The sequence below is a fragment of the Monodelphis domestica genome, chromosome 7 (assembly GCF_027887165.1).
Source record: "Monodelphis domestica isolate mMonDom1 chromosome 7, mMonDom1.pri, whole genome shotgun sequence".
Taxonomy (NCBI): Eukaryota; Metazoa; Chordata; class Mammalia; order Didelphimorphia; family Didelphidae; genus Monodelphis; species Monodelphis domestica.
Genome location: NC_077233.1, coordinates 142,153,701 through 142,179,948, shown reverse-complemented (window position 1 = coordinate 142,179,948; position 26,248 = coordinate 142,153,701). Strand labels below are relative to the sequence as shown.

General features: G+C 35.7%; 1 protein-coding gene across 3 annotated transcripts in view; it reads right to left on the bottom strand.

Moving 5' to 3' along the window:
* Positions 1-26,248, bottom strand: part of LMF1 (lipase maturation factor 1) — a 915,352-nt gene that overhangs the window by 781,898 nt on the left and 107,206 nt on the right. The gene's annotated exons all lie outside the window — the stretch shown is intronic.

Below are 26,248 nucleotides of genomic sequence, written 5' to 3'. Positions count from 1 at the left end.
AGATTATTTAGGAATAGTAAGGTTTAGGGTAGAGGGAAAATTAGCAATCCCTAATTACTATTTCATCCTAAATTTCCCTCAGGAATTGAGGGCTCAGGTCTGGGGACCTGAGTCCCTGATGAGATTGTGGAGACAGGCTGTTGGATTTTCCTGATATAGAAGGATGTACAGTTGTATAAGAGGGCAATTGAAAATCTTCTTGGGTGGATAGTCTCTTCTGTTCCTCACAGGGAAAAAGTCTCTATCCACTACTGAGGAATGGATAGCTAATCTGATTTTCTTCAGATAAATGAGAGACCACAACAGGTTGAGCTCAAAAAGATGCTCCTCTATCTTCAAGTTCAAAAGAGAGAAGAACTCCCTCTCCAACTGCTGATCTCTTTTTCTTGGTTAGAGGTTCCAGTCCCATCCCCCGTTGACAGCAGGACTCCATCCTCTTTCTTCCTTGTGTTTTTACAAATCAAGTCCTTGAAATGCAGAATATATTTGAAAATGAACATAATTTCTAATCAAAAGATAGCAATAAAGATAAGAAAAATTTAAAACAAAAAAGAATGACTCCAAGTTTCTTATCTTGAAAGACTGAAAGAATGGTAATATCAAAAGAAGTGAGGGAGTTAGAATAAAGAACAGGTTTTGGCAGAAAAATAAACAAAACAACAATATATGTACATATACACATGTATACATATATATATATAGTTCATACAGCTATATATCCTGGCAAAACTTAAGGCTAATATTCTAATACCTATTTTGAACCAAATGGTAGTATTGTTTAAGGAATAATATATTAAACTAGAGAAGGCAAATCACTTTATTGTTTTCTTCCTCAATTTCTTCAAATATAAAATGAGTATGTTAGATAAGGTCATCTCTAAGGTCACATCCATCTCTAAAATGTTAGGGATTTTGAACCAGACTACAAATTATTCTATCAAATTATAGGGACTTTTACAAATAGATATAGATATAGATGTGGATATACACATGACATGGGCACTGTACCCCCCAAAATCCAGGCAAACTATTATCAGGGAAACTCCCTTGCTCCTTTACATCCTCGTGACTCTGAGCCTAAAAACACCCAATGGCCCCGCTAGGGTCCCGAGATGACTATCTTCCTTTGATCATCCTCTAGATTTAAGATGGACAGAAAGATGCACCTCAAGTCCATACCTCTATCCTATCAGACATCTGTTTGTTCCCTAAAACTTAGGAATGTTTATGTCCCCAGGCATCAGGATCACCCCACCTCACCAAATGCCTGGGTGACTAACACTCTCTTGTAAAAAGTATAAAATCCCCAGAACTGATGTCATCTGGAGGACAGCTTTTCCATCCATGCTGTCCTCCCAAGGAACTGCTCCCCATCTTGCTGTTCCACCTTGCTATCCTCCTGGACATTCTCAACATTACCTCCTAAATTAATAAATTTCTCTTTTTGTTTTTAAGCTAAGTTTTGGAATCTTGCATTCTTGCAAAAGGTATCCTTCCCAAACACCAGGGGTACACATCTGCACCCCCCCAACACACATATATATGATTTTTACTCCTATGTATTTGATTTTATATGTGCATATATACACATATACATATGTCCCAAAATTATGAATATGTAGATTCCAAATTGTTTGTTAATCAAAATATTTGGAATGCAGAATTACTTTCTCATTGAAACAATGTTACACATAGTGGATGAATTGCCAAGTCCACAAAAAGGCTATGAGCTGCTGAAAAAAATTAATTATATGTCTCTCTGGCTATTGAAATCATAACAATTCTTCCTCCATGAGGTTTTATCAGATTAATCTACTCATAAGTTGACCCATCCATCCCCTCTCCTATGAACTTTTATACCACTATACCTCTATGATCATATGCATTTTTGTTGTCTTTTAATTTATTGTGTACATGTCTTCTATTCCTCCTAATAAGATAGAAATTTCATTTAGGGCAAAAACAGTGTCATATTTATCTCTCTATCAGCCTCTGGTTATTCCTAAAACTGTTATAGTTTTCAGAGGTTTGGGGGGTGTTTTTTGACCTAGCAAGGTCAAATGAATTTTTAAATGATTTAAAAGTCACTACAAATCATTGAAATAAGTAAGTTGAACTAAATCATCTCTTAAGTCCATTCTAATACAAAACTCTGTGATTCTATGTATATGGTCAGGCAACAGTCTACATTTACCTGCGCCTCTAAATAGGGCACACTAGCAAAGGTAACATTTCCAACAAGAAAGTGAGTTATCAAGAGATTTGCCACCAATATCCTTCATAAAATTGGGTGAGGAAAGAAAGAGGAAGTTTACTGTGGGTTCCATGTATTTATTCCCTGACCTAGGTCAGAGCCTAGACCTCAATATGTGGAAAATCTTAAATTTTCTATATTAAAGTTTTTCTATCTACAAAACAGAAAGAATCCCATGTTATCTTACAACCGTTTAAAATTATTTTGATGGTTTAGATCCATGATAGTGAAGCTATGGATTGTGTGCCAGAGATGACACGACTAGACATCTCTGTGGGCATGCATGTCAAGGAACCAGTGCCCCAAGGACCAAGTAAGCCCATCCCTGTAGCATAGAGTTCATCAGAGTTCCTAACTAGAAAGCCAGAAGAAGGTGCAGCTGGACTGCTCCCCTCCTCTTCTCCCTAGCAGGAGTTAGTAAACAGGTCTCTTCAAGACAATATCCCTTGCAGGACAAGATTGCCCCACCCTATTCAGAATACAATGGCCTCTTGATACCTTTTGCCTGAGTGAGTCAGAAACAACTTATGTCTTTACAATCAGAAGCAACCAGTGTCTTTACAATACAAAGCATTGGGGGGATCTGAGGATGTGTCTTTTGAGTTTGTACTTTTAAAAATTTCAAAACTGTAGTCTAGTGATTTAGGAGTAAGTTTTATGAAATTGAGGCTAAGCTAATAGCTTCTTCAGCTCCCTTGCCAAGTTTCCTTTACAAGCAAACTTGGGCTGCTTTAATTTGCATTCTTTGTTCTCTTAGGGGCCTGTTCAATTTGCATTCAAAGGAGTGCCTGCCTGACAGAGAACAAGTGGGATAGAAGCTCTAGAAAACACAAGAGTGGCTTGTCAATCTCCTAATCACCCCTGTAACCAGATTAAAACCTGACTTCAACCCTTGATCATTTACTAAAAAAGGTTAATTTAGAGGATAACCTTTTAGGAAGGCCAGAACGTGATGGGATAAATATGTCAGGATGACATTATTTAACCTGAGGGTTATATTTTCCTATAAGATTGGGTTTTTTTGCTTCCCCCCCCCCCTAGTTTTGAAGGGATAATAGCTCACAGTAGGGCACATAACTAGAGGGAAAAAGTGCTTGCCTCCTTTGCTTCTACCTCTACCCAAGCCTGACTACATCATCCACCCCACCTGCCCAGCAGTTCAATAACAATGCTTTCTACCTCCCCTGGGTAGAATAGGGGATGAAGCAGTTTGCCCAGCACTCAGTGGGGGGGAGGGGCATGGAATGTGAGGGGATGGGCACAGCACTTGGGGGGTAGAGGAGGGCCTGGTGCTCCATCTCCATAAGGTTCAACATCACTGGGTTAGACCCATTGCTGCATCTTTATTTTTTGCCAACACACAAACCAAAAAGAGAGACTTTTGAAGTACTTTTCAAAAGTACTTTATACTCAGGAAAAATTCTACTTTTCTAGCTAATAATACTATACTTTTCTATGCCATTATATTTTCCTCTTTTTATTTCTTTTTTCTCACCTAAAATCAGGCCTCCTTTGCAAACTCAAAATAATTATGCAATACCTAACTAAAACGATATCATAATCTCTCTTTCAGCTCAATAAAATCGATACTACTTGCTTATTTGCTACAGTATTTATATTTCTGGGATCAAGAATAAAGTTCATTTATTATTTCTGCTCTTTTGCACTTGTTTGCAATGTTTTTATGCCCTAATACATGGTCAATTTTTGTGAATGTACCATGAGCTTCTGAAAAGAAGGTATATTCTTTTTTTGACCCTATTTATTTTTCTCCACATATCTACTAACTCTAATTTTTCCAAGATTTCATTCACTTCTCTTAACTCTTCCTTATTTATTTTTTGGTTTGATTTATCTAGTTCAGATAGAGGAAGGTTCAGGTCTCCCACTAATATGTTCGTCTATTTATTTCATCTTTGAGCTCCATTCAAAATATGGATGCTATGCCATTTGGTGCATACATGTTGAGTACTGGTGTTTCCTCATTGTCTATACTGCCTTTTATCAGGACATAATTACCTTCCCTATCCCCCCCCTTTTTTTTAACACTTACCTTCCGTCTTGGAGTCAATACTGTGTATGGGTTCCAAGGCAGAAGAGTGGTAAGGGCTAGGCAATGGGGGTCAAGTGACATGCCCAGGGTCACACATCTAGGAAGTATCTGAGACCAGATTTGAACCTAGGACCTCCCATCTCTAGACCTGGTTCTCAATCCACTGAGCTACCCAACTGCCCCTCCCTATCCCTTTTAATCAGATCAATTTTTACTTTGGCTTTATCAGATATCATGATTGTGACTCCTGCCTTATTTTTATCAGTTGATGCCCAATAGATTTGGCTCCATCCTCTTAATTTGACCCTATGAGTATCTACCTCCCTCATGTGTGTTTCTTGTAGACAGCATATGGTAGGGTTTTGGACTCTAATCCACTCTGCTATTTGCTTGCATTTTATGGGTGAGTTCATTCCATTCATATTCAGAGTTATGATTACTAGCTGTGTATTTCCCAGCATTTTAAAATCTACTCCTAGTCCTGCCTTTTCTTCTTTCAGTTTTTTCTTCTATAACAATGCTTTTTTTAATCAGTTCCCCTAATTCCCACCCTTATTTTACTTCCCTTTCTAAGTCCCTGTCTTCTTATTCCCCCCTTATTTTCTTTAAAGTCCTTTTAAACTACCCCCAACTCTCTCCCTCCCTTGTACTTCTTCCCTCCCCACCAATCCATTTGTTAACCTTCTACTTCCCTATAGGGCACAAATCAATTCTCTGCCCTAATGGATTGGATTGTTCTTCCCTCTTTGGGTAAACTTCAATGCACATAAGATTTGAGTATTTCCTAACTCCAACCTCTTTACCCTTCGAGTGTATTGATGTTCTCCCCACCTCCCACCATGTGCTTCTTTGTGACATATAAATTTACCCCCTTCAGTTTCTTTTCCCATTTCTTTTAGTATTAACCTCTTTTTAAGCTCTAGTTATATATATATATATATATATATATATATATATGTATATATGTATATATATACACACATATATATGTATTTATGCATATATATCTATATATATACACATATATGTATTTATGCATATATATATCTATATACATATTTATGACTAGCCATTTCATCCTATACAGTTTTTTACTGTTCCCTCTAAGTGTACTTCTTCTAGCTGCCCAGGTGATTATAACAATTTTTAATAGTTACCTCTTTTCGCATAGGGATACATATCATTTTAACTTATTGGGCCTCTTAAAAAAAAGTTTTTTTGTTTTTGTTTTTTTGGTTTATTTTTCTTTTTTCCCTCTTTTTAAATTACCTTTTGATGAATCTCTTTAATTCTGTGCTTGGGCATCAATTTTTCTGTTCAGGTCCAGTCTTTTCTTTACAAATTCTTAGAATTTTTCTATTTTGTTAAATGACCATACTTTCCCCTTTAAGAATATAGTCATTTTTGCTGGGTAGTTGATTCTTGGTTGTAGGCCTAGTTCCCTTACTTTCCAGAGTGTCATATTCCATACTTTCAGTCCTTCAGTATAGATGCAGTCAGATCCTGTGTTATCCTCACTGTGGCTACATGGTATCTGAATGACTTCTTCTAAGCAGCTTATAATATTTTTAACTTGATCTGATAGTTCTTGAATTTGGCTATAACATTCCCAGGTGTTGTCAGTTGGGGATTAAGTACAGGAGGTGATCTGTGGATTCTATCAATCTCCACTTTTCCCTCTTGTTCTAGAATATCAGGGCAGTTTCCTTGAATAATTTCCTGTAGTATGATGTCCAGGCTTTTCCTTTTGTCATGGTATTCTAGTAGACCAATGATTCTTAAGTTGTCTCTCCTGGAACGATTTTCTAAATCTTCTGTTTTGTGAATGAAATGTTTCATATTTTCCTCAATTTTTTCATTCTTTAGATTTTGTTTTATAGGGTCCTGCTGCCTTGTGAAGTCACTTGATTCTAGTTGTTTTATTGTGGTTCTTAAAGCCTGGATTTCGTCCCTAGCTTTTTAGTAATCCTTCTCCTACTGGTCTGATTTTCTTTGAAGGTCATCTTTTATCCTTTTTACCTCATCTTTCATCTCCTTTGCCTCATTTTAAAGCTGGTTGATTTTGGCTTTCAAGTCACTATTTTCTTGTTTTAGTTCAAGTACCTCTGTTTCCAGATGATTTATCTTAGTTTTTAAGTTCTTTTCCCAATTGTTCAGCTTCTCTTAATTGTGTTTTGAATTGTATTTTGAGTTCTTCCGAAGCCTGTGTCCAATTCGCTGGATTTTCTGTTTTATTGCTTGGTGTTCCCTCCTCCTCTGTTCCATTTGTTCTTTGCTCATTGCCTGAATAGAAGCTGTCGATTGTAATTTCTTTTTTCTTTTTCTGTTGTTTGGTTATATTTACCCCTTCTTTACTCCCTGTAGTTGTCTGTGCTCTTGCTCCTCTCATTTTATTATGATGATGATGATGTTTGAGGCTTTTCTGTCAGTCTTCCCTCTTGGAGTTTTGTCAGCAAGTCTCTCAGTGTAGTCTGTGGGGGAGGGGTATTGTAGCTTTTGCTTCCCTGCCCTCTGGAGGATTTGATTGGATTAAAGTCCAGCAGTCTTTGGGGGAGGGGTATTGGAGCTTTAGCTTCCCTGCTCTCTGAAGACTTTTGATGGATTTAAGTCCAGCTGGGTTAGGAAGGATGTGCCCTGAGGCCAAAATCTCCTGGAAGGGGGTAGTAATATGGAGAGTCTCTGCTTCTGTGACTAGGCTGCCTGCTCTGAGCTCCTTCTCTACCTCCTTCCCACCGTCTGTATTCTATGCTCTGAGCCTTGCACAGCTTTGCCTGCAAGGTATTCCCTCCACACCAGTGCCTTTGACCACCCAGAGGTTCCAGCTGCCGCTGGAGGCTTAGCGCTTGGGGAGGTGGGGACCTTCCTTATCCCTTCCCCTTAAACTCGAGTGTTATCAAATTCTAGCTTTTGGGGGCTTACCTTTTAAATTGAGTCCAGCATGAGGGTTCCTTGGCTCTGTCTTATTCTAAATCTCTTATAATCAGAGAAAAGCAAATCAAAACAACTCTGAGGTATCACCTCACACCTAGCAGATTGGCTAATGTGACAGCAAAGGAAAGTAATGAAAGATGGAGGGGATTTGGCAACATTGGGACATGAATTCATTGCTCGTGGAGTTGTGAATTGATCCAACCATTCTGGAGGGCAATTTGGAACTATGCCCAAAGGATGATAAAAGCCTGCCTGCCCTTTGATCCAGCCATAACACTTCTGTGTTTGTACTCCAAAGAGATAATAAGGAAAAAGACCAGTACAAGAATATTCATAGCTGCGCTCTTTGTGGTGGCAAAAGATTGGAAAATGAGGAGATGCCCTCCGATTGAGGAATGGCTGAACAAATTGTGGTATATGTTGGTGATGGAATACTATTGTGCTCAAAGGAATAATAAATTGGAGGAACTCCATGTGAACTGGAAGGACCTCCAGGAATTGATGCAAAGTGACAGGAGCAGAAACAGGAGACATTATACACAGAGACTGATACACTGTGGTACAATCGAATTTAATGGACTTCTTCATTAGTGGCAATGCAATGATCCAAACAAGTTGGAGAGATCTACTAGAAAAAAATACTATCCACATTCAAAGGAAAAACTGTGGGAGTAGAAACACAGAAGAAAAAACAACTGCTTCAATACATGGGTCAAGGGCATATGGTTGGGGATGTAGACTCTAAATGAACATCCTAATGCAAACACCAACAACATGGAAATAGATTTTGATCAAGGACACATGTAATACCCAATGAAATTGAACATCTGCTGCGGGAAGGCTGGGGGGAGAGGATGGAGGGAAATAATATAATTCTTGTAACCAAGAATTAATGTTCTAAATTGACTAAATAAATTAAATTAAACTAAAAAAAAGAATAAAGTTCAAGGCAAATCTAATAGATTACACAAGAGAAAAGTTTCAAGGATTCTCATATTTCTGGGGGGGAAAAATCACTTTATCTTGGTCCCACTGCAATTAAGTATTAAAAGAAAATTACAATATGTCTCTGACTACCACCCTAGTCAAGCTCTCCTTCCTTCTTTAGTCAGTCTAAAACTATCCCCTTTCTCCCTTCCCTCCTCCCCACTCTACTGACAGGAACAATATTTATGCCCCTTATAGTCTCTAGAACAGAAGCAGACTGGTCCTCCAAGCAAAAGAAAAGGGTTCAGTTGGGGAGAGGAAGGAAGTAAACGGTTGCTCAACTGGTCTCCACTACACCATCCCAGAACCCAGATCCATTAAGACAATAAATAGCCCAGCTACTGGTAGAGGCATGTCTGAGAGCCCAAAATCCAAACTCCTCACTTTTAGAACTGGATGTCCATGAAAATTTTATCTGACAACATCCCTTTTTCTGGGGCAGTACCTGATCATAAGATAACATAAACTCACTTCTAAACAACTTCTTACTGCTACCTAGTACCCATATCCTTGCTTCTGAAAGAAAGCATCTTGCTGACATCTAGTAACTCACTGATGTTTTTCCTGAAATTGTTCCACAATCTATTTGCTAATAGGTACCAGATTATGATTAAAGTCCTAAATAGGTCACATGGATTTTAATAAGACTTAAAAATTATAAAACTCACATAATAAATATTTCTTTTTTTTTAAAAATCAATAATGATAATTTAACTACCCCTAATTACATACTTCCAGAGACACACTTTTTACAACCTGTATTATTTCTGCCCTTGTAACGATATTAATTCAAAAGTCATTAAAATTATATGCAAGTAGCTCATGATGTCAAAATACTGAGCTATTGGAAGGGCCAGGTCAGGGTTATAAGTAATTTCTCTAAATGTTTTCTTCAATATTAAAGCATCTGTATCTACCTGAAAACTGTCTGGAAATAATGATCTGAAAGGACATTCTAGTGTGAAGTAAACTGTATTTACTTGCCTAACAATCCAAGAGTGAAATACTTGAATGAAATGAGCCTTGATTTAATATTTCACAGAATGGGAACTGTGTTTGGTCTTATTTTATTCTAACATTCTGTTAACAGTAGCACCGTCAGGTTTTCGGGGGAGGGGGAGTTTCCACAGGGGTGAAACACTGAAAAGAATGTTGTAACCACTTAGTACTATAACATTTTAATATTTATTGGCTTGTATAATAAGAGTCCCTTGAGTTCCAGTAAGCTTTACAAAGTATCTTAAAAGAAACAACAGAATTTAAAATGCCCTTCCCTCAAATTGTCTAGATTTTTTTTATCCAAAAGGGATACAGTTTCTGATTTTTCTAATCAAGTAGTCACATATATCAAGCACTAAAAACAGGAACAGAACCATACAGTGTAGGAAAAGAATCTGGGCACTATTTACTTGGCATCTATTTTCTTTTTCCAATGACTAACACACTATAATCTGAATAGTTAAAATCATTTTATTCTACATATATTTTCTCAAACTAACCTAAGTTCTGAGGTATACACATTCTGAAAACCAACTAGAACTTAGAAATACTCTTATTTTACTTAATCTTTATTCCCAAAAAACAATAATGGGAAACACCCCCTGTAGTCATATCCCATTTCTTTCCTTTTAAGAAGCAATGACAAGAGCTTTCAGTATAACAAATTTGACAATTTAACCAACTAATGCTGTTTTTTAACTATTCTATCTAAATCCAATACAGTGCTTTCTATCTTTTGTCTACCTAGAAATAAAGTTTTAATTTTCAGTTTCGAATGAGATGAGTGCCAGAAATAAACCCTCAGTCTACTGTGCACTCAATAGCAAAACTAACCATAGTCTCCCATCAAACATTTCTAAGTCTAATATGAAAGGGCATTTTTATAGTTGGAATAACTCATATTTCATGGAAAATTCAGCCATAGGCTTTTTTATTCAACAAAGGAACAAATTAAAGCTACTTAATAATTTAAAATATCTTAAAACATAGAAAGAATCTTTAAAGTCAGTTTAACCTCCAAAGAAACAAGATCCATGGAGTCACACCACTAGTTCTGATTTCAAAACAATTTCCATTCAATTCTAATAGCATGGTTAGGAGAAAAACTTAAGCTCTCCTGATTTCTAGTCCAATACTTTTCCTACTACCAATTTTAATATATACATTGACTATAAATGATATTATGCACAAAAAAGAGAAGTCAGTGATGAGTCATTCAATAAGGCAGAACTGATCTGAAGGAGATTCAAGTTAAAACTTAAAGATATAGATAGGCCTTTGCCAATATGCATGTACCTTGGAATGTTACTAATTTGACAAATTATATTCATATCAAGGCTATCATATTTAAAAAAGAAAAAGTCCTTTCCTCATGCCTGAATCCCACCTCCATATAAAAATGGTTGGCATGATCTATTCCATAATATCCATGGTATCTCATGCCACATTCATGTATATAATTCAAGAGATTTACACAAACACCTTTAAGATCCTTTTAAAGGCACCAAGTCTCATCTTTATGTATTCTAATCATATATCACTCACTAATAAATCTTCCCAATATATGTTTTAAGTCATGCCTACACAAGAAAACTCTTAAAACAACATGGCACTTGTGATTCTATTATGTTCAACTCAGAAAGCATGCCTACTATTTGAAGAATTCTATGTGTCATATTTTGGAAAATGAAAAAAGAATATCTGTTCTAATAGAGCCTATAATCTATTATAGAATGGGTGTGGAAATATGTGCAAAAATAGCCACAATATAAAATTAAGCATGGACACAAGAGAAATACTAAGAATGATATCAAAGGTTTAAGGAATGGAAGGTTATTCAGAATTTGGGGAGATTAGAATAAAAGAACCCTTCATTAGAGGTGATAGGATTTATGGTCATAATAATCACTGAAAAAATACTTTATAAAACTTTTATCTGTGTTCACAAGTCATGAGAAATATTTCTGGTAAGGCTGGGACTAAGGTATACCTAATTAAGAAGAATTTTAAAACTTTTTTTTATTTAAATTTAAATAATATACCAGAAACATTTAATAAAATTCAAGACACAATGAAAAATTAAATTATTAGATCTTCCATCTAATCTTATTGAAAATAAAAATACCAATTTTCATCATTGAATAGAGAGCTCAAATAAAAATAAAGACAAAATAAGAATTGTCTTGCATTTATATTTATAAAGATAATTTCTTCCACAAGCCAAAGTCCCTCATTAATCCCTAATATTCCTTAAAAAGACCTAGAGAAAGATTCCTAAACACATATGTGGATTCCCCAGAAAAGATTTGCTAGGAAATCAAATCAAGAAGAACACAAAAGATAAGAAGACATACATGGGTTCAATTTACATTGCAAAATGTAGCATCCCTGCAGATAAGCTCTAAAATCTGCAAAAGTAAAGTAGTCTAAGTTAAGGGGAAATTCCAATGGTAATATTTTAATAGTCATATAAATGGTATAGAATCACACAAAGACTAATTTCAAAAAACCAAACCATCAGAAGATCAAAAATTTAAACCTTGATTATCAGGGCCCCATTCATAAATATCAAGCATGTCAAATGGGAGAATCTTATTTATCTCTCTACCATAATATGATGGCAGAATCTTGAATAGCTTATGAAACCAAACCCTATCCCCAGCTACTGAGATTCAAAGATGTGGAAATTAAACATACCTATTGCCTGCAATAAATACCTTCTTGTCTTTCAAAGAGTAAAGTTATTTCACCGAAAGAGTAATGTTATTTCACTGAATCTTCCTCTTTACACTGAGTTGAAGTGAGCTGGGAAGGAGTTGAAAGAATCATTCAATCAGCAGTGCCTGATATCAGTAAGCCTTGTGCCCAAAACAAATATATTTTCCCCCTTCAAATTAAAATAATGAGAACATAAAAAGAATAAATTATGTCTCATTTTCATTATGTGGTATCACAAAAAAAACCTCTCCTGAAATACCTTTGTTGTCACTAACTTCTCTCTCTCTCTCTCTCTTTCTCTCTCTCTCTCATTCTTATGAATATAAAGACAATCATCCAAATAAGGGGAGAAAGTATAAAGTGTTAAACATAATGAAGAAATCTATTTAACTTCACCATAGGTATGCCTTCCTTCTTGTGCTACATGAAGATATTTTAAATATTCATTTCACTTTAATATGAAAATTTACCTTAATTCACAATAACTATTATTATAGTTCCAAATTTAAAATTAGTTCTCAGACTTTAAAATACAACTATGATAAGCCATTGTTTTTAGTTACCAATAATGTTTCTTTTTTCCCCCCTTTTCATCCAAAACTCCCAAAGCATCATTTCTGAGAAAAATATTAGATTTCTAGAAAGTTTAAGCTAATCTGAATTGGCTATTTTTTGATACATAGAAATGGGAAAGATATATTTTTTGAATTAAAAATTCATGTAATATTTTTGGCCATGCATATTTATAGACTGGGTCTTAAACTACACATGGGGCTAGTTTTGTTTTTTTTTTTGCTATTGTTGGGGATTTTTATGAGTAGGAGCTAGGTGTGGTTGGGAAATAACTTTTAAAAGAATTATTTTTTTCCAAACAGGGTTAAAAACTTTGCTATTTTTGTACAGTATAGCTTTAGCATGTTATTTTATAAATGAGCTCTCTGTGCTTGTATACATAGATGGAATATTGATCTCTAAAACCAACAGCAGCAGTAAACAACTCCATATTATTACAATTTTATTTTGTTATTTAAACTCTTTTAAGGATTATGAAAATTTAGTATCTTAAAGGACCAGCTGACAAAAGTCCTTACTCAACAACTTTGACATATCATGGAAAACCCTTCTTTACTTCAATATTATTATTGGAAATACTAATGAAACTAAAAATGAACATTAACTGCCCTTGTCTTGGATGGAAATGAGCAGATTCTAGTCACCTGAAGATTAGTTCCTCTCTGTCACATATTTATGTCAAAACATTTATTAAAGTTAAATGGGTATAAAAGAAGCAAGGTTCTCCTTACTACTACAGTAGTCCTCCCACAAGAATCATCTAAATACAAAAGAACCAATTAAAAAAGAAGCTATTAAGACAAAACTGCTATTTAACATCTGTTATCTACATCTACATCATCATACTTTATCTCCTCCCCCCCCCAAAAAAAACTTTCTTATTAGGCAATAGTCATTTTTCTATGTAACTTGATGTTATAGTTCATGCACAATAAGGTTTTTGACCAATCAGCGACGCATTGCAAAATATTTAATGAAACATGCATCCATGGATGAATGAACTATTGCAATGGGTCATTCTGACTCACACACACACACATGCCTACAGAATATGAACCTAATTTCCTCTTTAATGCCATGTAAAACTAATGAACTGAGATTAACATAACATCTTTTTATCTGATTGAATTACTACAAAATTATTCTCCATACAGCATAATGGTAATTGCTTTATATACATTATAAACAATATAAACTCACAATGATAAGACAAGATTTTATGGGACCAATATAGTTTTCTTTTCATCTCTTTATTTCTCAACTTTTTTCATAGTCATGAGAGACCACAGGAAAACACATATGGAGTAATAAGGAATCTTAGCAATACTCTATCTGATTCAACTCTCTCATTTTATGGATGAAAAAGCTAAGGTTTAGAAAAGTCGAGGGTCACATAGAACATAAGCAGTAGAGCCAGGAGTCAAACCTAAGCCTTAGGATTGCAGCACTCTTACTATGGCATCATGATGACAAATGATCTCATTTTACTGGGTCCAAGAAAGAAAAAAAAAAGATGTAGCTCTTATTCACTTTTAGTGATGATACTCAGACCAGTTGCCTTTTTTCCACATATTGACTAGTTTAATTGGATAAAAGTTGTAACAGATGTCTCAACAGAAAGTAGTATAAGGCTTACTTTCAGTATCATATGCAGCATTTACTTACAAATGTCATTCTTCTATTAATCTGGTGCCCCAAATGGAGGTACAACTTTACGAAAGGAATATAGTGGCTCCTAGACTTTCATATTTATCTTATCTATTCAATGGGTGGCACAGAGGAGGTACTTACTAAATGTTTATTGAATAAATGAACATGGGAAATGTGTTGGGTACAACACAGAGGGTAAAAGGCAAAAATGTTAAGAGGTAAGGGGAAAAGGGAAAAACCAGGGTGGAACCATCATGCAAAGACAATTAGTTGTGAAGGAATTTACAATATTACAAAGGAGAGTTTTGTTAAAAGAAAAACAAAAGTAAAACAGAGGACCTTAAATGAACAATTGTCCCAAATCTCTAACATCACATTCCTTAATATGGCTGTTACAGCACAGACAATCTGATGCTCTCAATCACTTTAACAACAGATAGAATAGTTTTCCTCCCTCTTTCCAATTGCCATTCCTCATACTTTCCCAGGTACAATTCACATAGTTTCTCAGGTAAGAAAAGGATATCTCTTGGGTGCTACAAACATTTCCTGCCATGTCCCCAAAACAAACTGAGTTCAAAATCTCCAAAATCCTCTCTCATATCAATATTGTGCTGATTGCATCAATCCCCAGAATATAGCAGACCTTCATAAAAAAAAAATTAGTATTCAATAAAATGAGTAGTCTATCCATCCACAAAGGAGACAGAAAGGATGAAGAATGGCTATTGCAGAGATTTCAATATGCCTTAAAGCATGTCGAACAGTATTCATACACCTTGGAAGAATAATACAGATAGATCACAAGTTGGGTAATGAGTTGAATAAAAAGAAGAGATAGGGTTAGTTTGCTTTCAGGAAGTTGAAAGACTCTTTTACTGTCAAATTTCATGTGAAAGCCCCACACTTTTGAAACTGATAATTTATCAATGTTACTCTGTAGCAACAAAATATGCAACACTATTATCTCTGAAGAACTAAAGATGAATATCATAGAGAGAGCAATGGAGAGAAGTGTAATGGGTAGCCAACAATACAACCAAGGAGGAATTTCAAAGAAAAAGGGAGCAAAAGGTATTAAGGAATTTCATAACAGGAAGAAATGATAAATTATATGAGACAAGACTAAGAAAAAACGGGCAGAAAATCAAGTGTTCCACCATCCTGATATTGGAAAAAATTGGTAAAAAATTGGAAAAAAGCTTCCATTGTGTTGAATGGACCTACAATAGCAAATTTTTTAAGAGAAAATGGAGAAGAGTTTTAAAAAATTAAGGTCTGGATGGGTTCTAATCTTCATTGTTGGAGAAATTAATATAAGCATTTAGGTATCACTAGACTACTAATAAGAACCCTTTATTTGAGGAGTCACAAAATGCTTTTGTTTACAATTTATTTATGTTATCCTCAATTACATGTAAAAATTATTCTGACATATAAAAAAATTTTTTTGAGTCTTGAATTCTTTCCCTACCCACACTGAGATAGTAAACAACCTGATATGATAATGATTTTACATGTACAATCATGTAAAACTTTTTTTCCATATTGATCCTTCTGTAGAAATTAACTAAAACAAAAAAAAATTTTAAGAAATCAAGTTTAAAAAAGTTTAGTTTGGTTTGGATTCAGACTCCATCAATTCTTTCTCTAGAAGCAGATGATGTTTTTTATTCTGAGTCCTTTGGGATTGTTTTGGATCATTATATTGCTGAGAATGGCTAAGTTATTCACAGTTATTCATCATGCAATATTGCTATAACAATGTTGTCCTAATTTTCTTTACTTCACTCTGCATCAGTTTGTGCAAGTCTTTTTAGGTTTTTCTGAACTCCTGCTTATCATTTCTCATAGTAAAACAGTATACTATTACAAAATATAACTTAATCAATATCAGTTAATGGGTATTCCCTCTTTTTACAATTCTTTGCCATCATAAAAAGAACTGCTTCAAATATTTTTGTACATATATATCATTTTCCTTCTTGGTTTTCTATCTCTTTGGAATGCAAACCTCCTAGTAGTATTTCAAAGGATAGGCATTGTTTTATATCCCCTTGGGCATAAATCCAAATTGCTCTCCAGAATGGTTGAATCCATTCACAACTGCAACAGTGCATTAGTGTTTCAATTTTCCCATATCCCCTCCAAGTTTTGTAATTTCTCTTTTCTGTCATAATAGCTAATCTGATAGATAGTAGGTGGTACCTCAAAACTGTTTTAATTTACATTTCTCTAATTAATACTGATTTAGAGCATTTTTCACATTACTTTAGAGAGCTTTAATTACTTTGTTCATATCTTTCAAATATTTATCAACTGGGGAACAACTTGTATTCTTATACATTTGACTCATTTCTCTATATATTTGAGAAATGAAGCTTCTATTAGAGAGACTTATAAAAAAATGTGTTTTCATCATTGTGCTTAATGTATTACTCTCCATCTTCTTTCCCTGTTTATTCTTTTCTCTTCCCTTTCATTCTGGGCTTACTCAAAAATGTTTAACTTCTTAACACCACAACACCCAATTTGCCTTCTTTTCTATCAAACCCCATCCTTCTCTTAGTCCTTTCTCCTCCTATTTTCCTGTACAGTAAGATATATTTCTAAACCTAATTATGTATGTTCTTCCTTCACTGAACCAATTCAGATGAGAGTAAGGTTTAAACACTCCCCTCCCCATCTCCACCATCTTTCCCCCTACTATAAAAGCTCTTTCCTGCCTCTTTTATTGGACATAATTTACCCCATTCTATTTTCCCTTTTCCCTTCCATGAGTGCATTCCTCTTTCTCATGTCTTAATTTTTTTTAGATATCCCAACAAACTCAATTGATACTTTTTTGCTCTGTCTATGCATAAATATGCCTTCTAACTGCTCTAGTAATGATAAAGTACTTTGAAATTCCAAAAATCATCTTCCATGTAAGGAAGTAAACAGTTTAAATTTACTGAATGTCTTTTGATTTCTTTTTTCCTATTTAGCTTTTCATGTTTCTCTTAAGTCTTGCATTTGAGAGTCAAATTTTCCATTTAGCTATGGTCTTTTCATAAAGAATATTTGAAAGCTCTCTAATTCAATGAATACCAATTTTTCTCTTCTGAAGATAATGATTATGCTCAGTTATGCAGAGCAGGCAATTCTTGATTGAATTCCTAGCTCTTCTGCCTTCTGGAATATCATATTCTAGGCTCTCCAAATCAATTAATATAACAGTTACTAAATCTTCTGTTATTCTGACTGTCCATCCATATTTGAATTTTCATTTTGGTTTTTGAAATATTTTATTCCTTGACTTTGGAGTTCTAGAATTTGGCTATAACATTCCTGAAAAGTATCCTTTTGGGAGTTTGTTCAGGAGGTTATCTTTAGATCCTTTCAATTTATATTTTATCCTCTGGTTCTAGAAAAACAGGGAAATTTTATTTGAAAATTTCTTGAATATGATATCTAAGCTCTTTTTATTGATCATGGCTTTCAGGTAGTCCAATAATTCTTAGATAATCTCTACTGGATTTGTTTTCCAGGACAATTGTATTTCCAATAAAATATTTTAGATTTTCCTCTATTTTTCTTTTTATTCTTTGGCTTTCATTGATTGTTTCTTGATGACTCATGGAATTATTAGCTTCCACTTGCTCAATTCTAATTTTTACAGAATTATTTTCTCAAGTGAAATTTTGTACATCATTTTCTGGTTGGCCAATTCTATATCTTAAAAAAGTTCTCTTCAGTAGCTTTTTGCCTCTTTTGTCAATTGGTGCAATCTGTCGTCTAAGAATTTTTTTTCAGGATTTTTTGTGCCTTCTTTCTTTTTGTATTATTATTTTTATTTATTTATTTTTTAAATATATTTTATTTGACCATTTCCAAGCATTATTCCTTAAAGACATAGATCATTTTCTTTTCCTCCCCCCCACTCCCTATAGCCGACGCGTAAATCCACTGGGCATTACATATTTTCTTGATTTGAACCCGTTGCTTTCTTGATAGCATTTGCATTAGAGTGTCCATTTAGAGTCTCTCCTCTGTCATGTCCCCTCAACCGCTGTATTCAGGCAGTTGCATTTCCTAAGTGTTTCCACTCCCATAGTTTATCCTTTGCTTATGAATGGTGTTTTTTTCTCCTAGATCCCTGCAAATTGTTCAGGGACATTACACCGCCATTAATGGAGAAGTCCATTACGTTCGATTATACCACAGTGTATTAGTCTCTGTGTACAATGTTCTCCTGGTTCTGCTCCTCTTGCTCTGCATCACTTCCTGGAGGTTGTTCCCGTCTCCATGGAACTCCTCCACTTTATTATTCCTTTTAGCACAATAGTATTCCATCACCAACATATACCACAATTTGCTCAGCCATTCCCCAATTGATGGGCATCCCCTCGTTTTCCAGTTTTTGGCCACCACAAAGAGCGCAGCTATGAATATTCTTGTACAAGTCTTTTCGTCCATTATCTCTTTGGGGTACAGACCCAGCAGTGCTATGGCTGGATCAAAGGGTAGATATTCTTTTGTCGCCCTTTGGGCATAGTTCCAAATTGCCCTCCAGAATGGTTGGATCAGTTCACAACTCCACCAGCAATGAATTAATGTCCCTACTTTGCCACATCCCCTCCAGCATTCATTACTTTCCTTTGCTGTTATGTTAGCCAATCTGCTAGGTGTGAGGTGATACCTCAGAGTTGTTTTGATTTGCATCTCTCTGATTATAAGAGATTTAGAACACTTCTTCATGTGCTTGTTAATAGTTTTGATTTCTTTATCTGAGAACTGCCTATCCATATCCCTTGCCCATTTATCAATTGGAGAATGGCTTGATTTTTTGTACAATTGATTTAGCTCTTTATAAATATGAGTAATTAAACCTTTGTCAGAGGTTTCTATGAAGGTTTTTTCCCAATTTGTTGTTTCCCTTCTGATTTTAGTTACATTGGTTTTGTTTGTACAAAAGCTTTTTAGTTTGATGTAGTCAAAATTATTTATTTTACATTTTGTGATTCTTTCTATGTCTTGCTTGGTTTTAAAGCCTTTCCCCTCCCAAAGGTCTGACATGTATACTATTCTGTGTTTACCCAATTTACTTATGGTTTCCTTCTTTATGTTTAAGTCACTCACCCATTTTGAATTTATCTTGGTGTAGGGTGTGAGGTGTTGATCTATTCCTAGTCTCTCCCACACTGTCTTCCAATTTTCCCAGCAGTTTTTATCGAATAGTGGATTTTTGTCCCAAAAGCTGGGATCTTTGGGTTTATCGTATACTGTCTTGCTGAGGTCACTTTACCCCAGTCTATTCCACTGATCTTCCTTTCTGTTTCTTAGCCAGTACCAAATTGTTTTGATGACTGCTGCTTTGTAATATAGTTTAAGGTCAGGGACTGCAAGGCCCCCATCATATGTGTTTTTTTTCATTATTTCCCTGGATATCCTTGATCTTTTGTTCTTCCAAATGAACTTTGTTATGGTTTTTTCTAAATCAGTGAAGAAGTATTTTGGTAGTTCAATGGGTATGGCACTAAATAGATAAATAAGTTTGGGTAGGATGGTCATTTTTATTATATTGGCTCGTCCTATCCATGAGCAGTTAATGTTTTTCCATTTGCTCAAGTAAAGTTTTAGTTCTGTGGCGAGTGTTTTGTAGTTGTGTTCGTATAGTTCCTGTGTTTGTCTTGGGAGGTATATTCCTAGGTATTTTATTTTGTCTAAGGTGATTTTGAATGGGATTTCTCTTTCTAGTTCTTGCTGCTGAGCTGTGTTGGAGATATATAGAAAAGCTGATGATTTATGTGGGTTTAGTTTGTATCCTGCAACTTTGCTAAAGTTGTTGATTATTTCAATTAGCTTTTTGGTTGAATCTCTAGGATTCTTTAAGTAGACCATCATGTCATCCGCAAAGAGTGATAACTTGGTCTCCTCCTTGCCTATTTTGATGCCTTCAATTCCTTTATCTTCTCTAATTGCTACTGCTAGTGTTTCTAGTACAATGTCAAATAGTAGAGGTGATAATGGGCATCCTTGTTTCACTCCTGATCTTATTGGGAATGCATCTAATTTATCCCCATTGCAAATGATATTAGCTGATGGTTTTAGATATATACTGTTTATTATTTTTAGGAATGACCCTTCTATTCCTATGCTTTCTAGTGTTTTTAATAGGAATGGGTGTTGTATTTTATCAAATGCTATTTCTGCGTCTATTGAGATAATCATGTGGTTCTTGCTAGTTTGCTTGTTGATGTGGTCAATTATGTGGATGGTTTTCCTAATGTTGAACCAGCCCTGCATCCCTGGTATGAATCCTACTTGATCATGGTGGATGATCCTTCTGATCACTTGCTGGAGTCTTTTTGCTAGTATCCTATTTAAGATTTTTGCATCTATATTCATTAGGGAGATTGGTCTATAGTTTTCTTTCTCTGTTTTTGACCTGCCTGGTTTTGGAATCAGTACCATGTTTGTGTCGTAAAAGGAGTTTGGTAGAACTCCCTCTTTGCTTATTATGTCAAATAGTTTGTATAGTATTGGGATTAACTGTTCTCAGAATGTTTGATAGAATTCACTGGTGAATCCATCAGGCCCTGGGGATTTTTTCTTAGGAAGTTCTTTGATGGCTTGTTGGATTTCATTTTCTGATATGGGATTATTTAAGAACTCTATTTCCTCTTCTGTTAGTCTAGGCAGTTTGTATTTTTGTATATATTCATCCATTTCTCCTAAATTGGTGTATTTATTGCCATATAATTGGGCAAAGTAATTTTTAATGATTGCCTTAATTTCCTTTTCCTCAGAGGTGATGTCCCCCTTTTCATCTTTAATGCTGTGAATTTGCTTTTCTTCCTTCCTTTTTTTAATTAGATTGACCAGTACTTTGTCTATTTTGTTTGTTTTTTCAAAGTACCAGCTTCTTGTCTTATTTATTAAATCAATAGTTCTATCACTTTCGATTTTATTAATTTCTCCCTTAATTTTTAGGATTTCTAGTTTGGTTTTCTGCTGGGGGGTTTTAATTTGATCGCTTTAGAGTTTTTTCATTTGCATTTCCAATTGATTGATCTCTGCTCTCCCTTGTTTGTTAATATAAGCATTCAGGGATATGAATTTACCTCTGATTACAGCTTTGGCTGCATCCCAAAAGGTTTGAAAGGATGTTTCGCCATTGTCATTTTCCTCGATGAAATTATTAATTGTTTCTATTATTTCTTCTTTAACTAAATGGTTTTGGAGTATCATATTGTTTAATTTCCAATTGGTTTTAGATTTGGTTTTCCATGTACCATTACTAATCATTATTTTTATTGCCTTGTGATCTGATAAGGCTGCATTCATTATTTCTGCTTTTCTGCATTTGTGTGCTATGTTTCTGTGACCTAATGTATGGTCAATTTTTGTGAATGTGCCATGTGGTGCTGAGAAGAAGGTGTATTCCTTTTTATCCCTATTTATTTTTCTCCATATGTCTATTAATTCTAATTTTTCTAAGATTTCATTCACTTCTTTTACCTCTTTCTTATTTATTTTTTGATTTGATTTATCTAAATTTGATAATGGTTGGTTTAAGTCTCCCACTAATATGGTTTTACTGTCTATTTCTTCCTTCAATTCTCCTAGTTTCTCCATTAGAAATTTGGGTGCTATATTATTTGGTGCATACATGTTGATTAATGATATTTCCTCATTGTCTAGAGTCCCTTTTAACAAAATATAATTCCCTTCCCTATCCCTTTTGATCAGGTCTATTTTTTCTTTGGCTTTATCAGATATCATGATTACCACTCCTGCCTTCTTTCTATCAGTTGAGGCCCAGAAGGTCTTACTCCATCCTTTAATTCTGACCTTGTGGGTGTCAACCCGCCTCATGTGTGTTTCTTGAAGACAACATATGGTAGGGTTTTGGATTCTAATCCATTCTGCTATTCGTCTACATTTTATGGGTGAGTTCATCCCATTCACGTTGAAAGTTATGATTGTCATTTGTGGACTCCCTGGCATTTTGATATCCTTCCCTAATTCTAACCTTTTCTTCTTCGGCTCTACCTTTTAGTCCAGTGATTTACTTTGAATCAGTCCCCCTTGTCCCCTCCCTTGATGTTTCCCTTTTTAGTCCCTCCCTTTTTCTTCCCTCCACCTCCCCCCTCTCTTTCCCTCCCTTTTTGTTCTCCCTCTCCCCCTACCCCCCTTGGTTTTCTCTTCTCCTTACCCTTGTTGGGTAAGATAGAATTCAAGATCCCAATGGATCTGGATGTTTTTCCCTCTCAGAGTTGATTTCCCTGAGATTGAGGTTTAAGTAAACCCCCCCCTCTCTTCCTCTCCTTCTTATAGGAGTTTTCTTCCCCTCCCCTTCCCATGTGAATCTTTGTGTGAGAACGATTATTCTATTTGGTCTTTCTTTACCCCCTATTTATACATTACATTTTCCCCACATATTAGTATACATAGATTAATATAAATGTAGAAGAGAGTTTGAGTAAAAGAAGAAGATAACATTTTTCCCCTTTCCTTAATATTTACCTTTTCAGGTATTCCTTGCTCTTTGATTTTCAGTATCAAACTTTCCACAGAGCTCTGGTCTTTTCTTTGCAAAAAGTTGGAAGTCTTCTATTTTGTTGAATGCCCATACTTTCCCTTGGAAGTATATAGTCAGTTTTGCTGGGTAGCTGATTCTTGGTTGAAGACCCAGCTCTCTTGCCTTTCTGAAGATCATGTTCCATGCCTTACGATCATTCAGAATAGAACTTGCAAGGTCTTGTGTGACCCTGATTGGCATTCCTTTATATCTAAATTGTCTTTTTCTGGCTTCCTGTAGGATTTTTTCTTTTGTTTGATAGCTTTGGAATTTGGCAATTACATTCCTGGGAGTTGTCTTTTGGGGGTTTAGTGTAGAAGGTGTTCTGTGAGCTCTGTCAGTGGCTATATTGCCCCCTTGTTCTAGAATCTCTGGGCAATTTTCTTTGATTATATCTTGTATCACCATGTCGAATTTGGTGTTTATTTCTGGCTTTTCTGGAAGTCCAATTATTCTTAAATTATCTCTTCTCCCTCTATTTTCCAGATCTGTCACCTTGTCGGTGAGATATTTTATGTTCTCTTCTAATTTCTTGGTATTTTGGCTTTGCTTTATTAATTCTTGCTCTTTTACACGATCGTTGTCTTCCAGCTGCCTGATTCTGGCCTTTAAAGCCTGGTTTTCCTTTTCAGTTTCATCACACCAGTTTTGTAGATGCGTGAATTTCTTTTGCATTATTTCCCACTTTTCCTACCAGAAGGCTTCCATCTTTTTGGTCATTTCTGATTCAAATTCTTCATGGGTTTGTGGAGAGTTTCCATTTCCTTTGGAAGGTTTTGGAGCATTTTCTTGAGTATCATCTTCTATCTCCTCTGTATTTTGTATTTTGGCTCCATAGAATGTGTCCAAAGTCGCCCCTTTCTTCTTATTTTTCTTGGTATTTTGGGGCTTCTGTGCTTCTGTGGAGTTTGCCATCTCTGAATGTGGAGGATTAGCTTTTCTTATCTCTGACTGGTGTTCAGAGGCTTTAGTCCTGGGCAGATCGTCAGTTCTATGAGCTTTCCCTGGGTTAAGTTGAGTATGCCTTCCGGCAATGACTTTCACTGGAACTGGAATGGAAGGGTCGGACCAGGAGGCCACACTCTCCCCCGGCTCTCTGGGTCGGGTTGCTTTCCGGAAGTTGCCTTCAGAATAGCTGGCCGTGAGGCTGTTTCGTCGGCCCTGAGGGTTGCTGTTGTTTCAGACGACCCTGCTTTCTGCGGGGGGATGGGCTGCGGCTTCCCAGAGTTCCGAGGGCAGTGACTTTCACTGAGCCTTGGATAGCAGGATCCAGCCCGTGAGGCTGTCTTGCCCGCCCTGAGGGTTGTTGTTGTTTCAGACGACCCTGCTCTCTGCGGGGGGATGGGCCGCGGCTTCCCGGAGCTCTGAGGGCAGTGACTTTCACTGAGACTCGGATAGAAGGCCCTGAGGGTTGCTTTTGTTTCAGACAACCCTGCTTTCTGAGTAGGGCGGGGCTGCGGCTTCCCGGAGCCTTGGACTCTGCGCTCCTACCCCTTAGGTCCGAGTGATCTCGGGTTCTGGCTTTTGAGGGGGGCCGTATCTTTTGATCCAGGTCCAGGTCCAGGAGGAGAATTCCCAGGGTCTATGCTGTTTATCGTTTTGAATTTCGGCGCCTTAGGAGCTTATAGTTTGAGATCGGTAGGGAAGGATTTTCCGGAGATCTGAACTTTAGCTTTCTCTAAGCCGCCATCTTGACCGCTTTTTGTGCCTTCTTTATGAAGTTATCAAATCTTTTTTTTATGAGTTTCCTACTTTATTATTATTTCATTTCCCAATTTTTCTTCTACTCTCTTGATTTTTAAAATCCTTTCTGAGTTCTTCCAGTAATTCTTTTTGCATGTGTGATATGTGTCATCTATCACAACATGAATATGGAAATATGTATTACATCAAAATATAAGTATAACCTATATTAAACTATTCATTGTCTCAGAGAGGGGGGAAGGGTAGGAAGGGAAAAAATCTAAATTCGGAAATGCCTCTTACTGATTTATTTTTGGTTCAATTTGCCTATTTCTGATAGGGGAATGTTGAGGTCCCCCACTAGTATAGTATTACTATCTATATCCTCCTTAAAGCTCCTTTAGATTCTCCATTCAAAATCTGGATGCTGTAAGATTTTGTAAAAATTAAATCTCTAATAATAACATTAAATTTTAAGAGATTGATTAATGATCATTAAAAATCAAGGAATAAAGAAGATACAAAATAAAGACCACGTGCCCATGGAGGAGCAGCCAGTTGAAACACCCGCCTTATCACCATCGATCTTGGAACAGGAAGTAAAGAACTGGGAGGTTCCATGTCCCCACCAAATATCACCTATCGACAGGAAGTACATAATGACAGGAATTCAGTGGGCTTCTGGGAAATGTAGTTCTTTTTTAGGGTAACAGATTTTCAATTCTACATTACCCCTGAGATCCATGGAAGAATGGTCTCTCCAATGGATCTAGTAAACATAACCAACTTTGAAATTGCAATGATTTGGGGATAAAAGGAAAAGAGAACAAAACCAATGATTGCTAGGCACATTGACAAAAAGCCAGTTGAGGGCAGTCCCCTTCGCCATAAGAGTATACATACAAAACAAATGCATTCAACCCTACATAGTTCAAATCACCACATCCCAAAGTTCACTCTGAAACTTCTGGTGCAGTTTATGATCTGTGGAGGCATCTTAATGGTGACCTCTCCAAACAGTTCATACTGGATTAGGAAACGTAGCATGTTTCTTATCCTAAAATTACTATCAAAAGGAATCTAACCTTTGCAATTTAGAATAATTATTCAGTAAGGCCTATGCAATGGGAGTTAAGTGTTTTGCCCAGGGTCACACAGCTGAGAAGTGTCTGAGGTCAGATTTGAACCTAAGATCTCCTATCTCTAGGTCTAGCTCTCAATCCACTGTGAAACCCAGCTGCCCCCCCCCCCATAATTTTTTATAAAATAATCAATGGAATCATTTTTATAGTCTAAAGCTTTGGGGGCATGTATTGACATTATAGCAAATGTATTTTAAATTTATATTATTGCTAAATCAAAAAAGTTGAAGAAAAATATTCTCACCAAAAAAATGAGATCCATTTCCTTTTTAACTTAACCACTATGTGAGTACAAATGATTTTCAGAATGAAACAGTAATACAGTAAATAATGCACATTAAAAGGAGTACTAAAGTCCCCAAAATTCACAATAGCCCAATTAATTACAATAGCAAACAAACCAACTATCATATTTCATATAAATTGCTGTGACAAAAAAAAATCTATGAACTGATGGATATTATCACAATTTTTACAAAAGCAGCAAATCTTTCAACCTTGGCAAATATATTTTTAAGCAAAGTAAAACTTATATGGGTCTAGAACATGACCAAGAAATCTAGATTGTTCTGGTGGAAGTAAATTAAACTGAAGAATTTTTGCAGAAGCTCTTTTTTCAGCTTCCTGAATCATAGAAACACCTCTGTAGGAACATCTCTTTGGACCTCTACCTTTAATACAACATGTTTTAT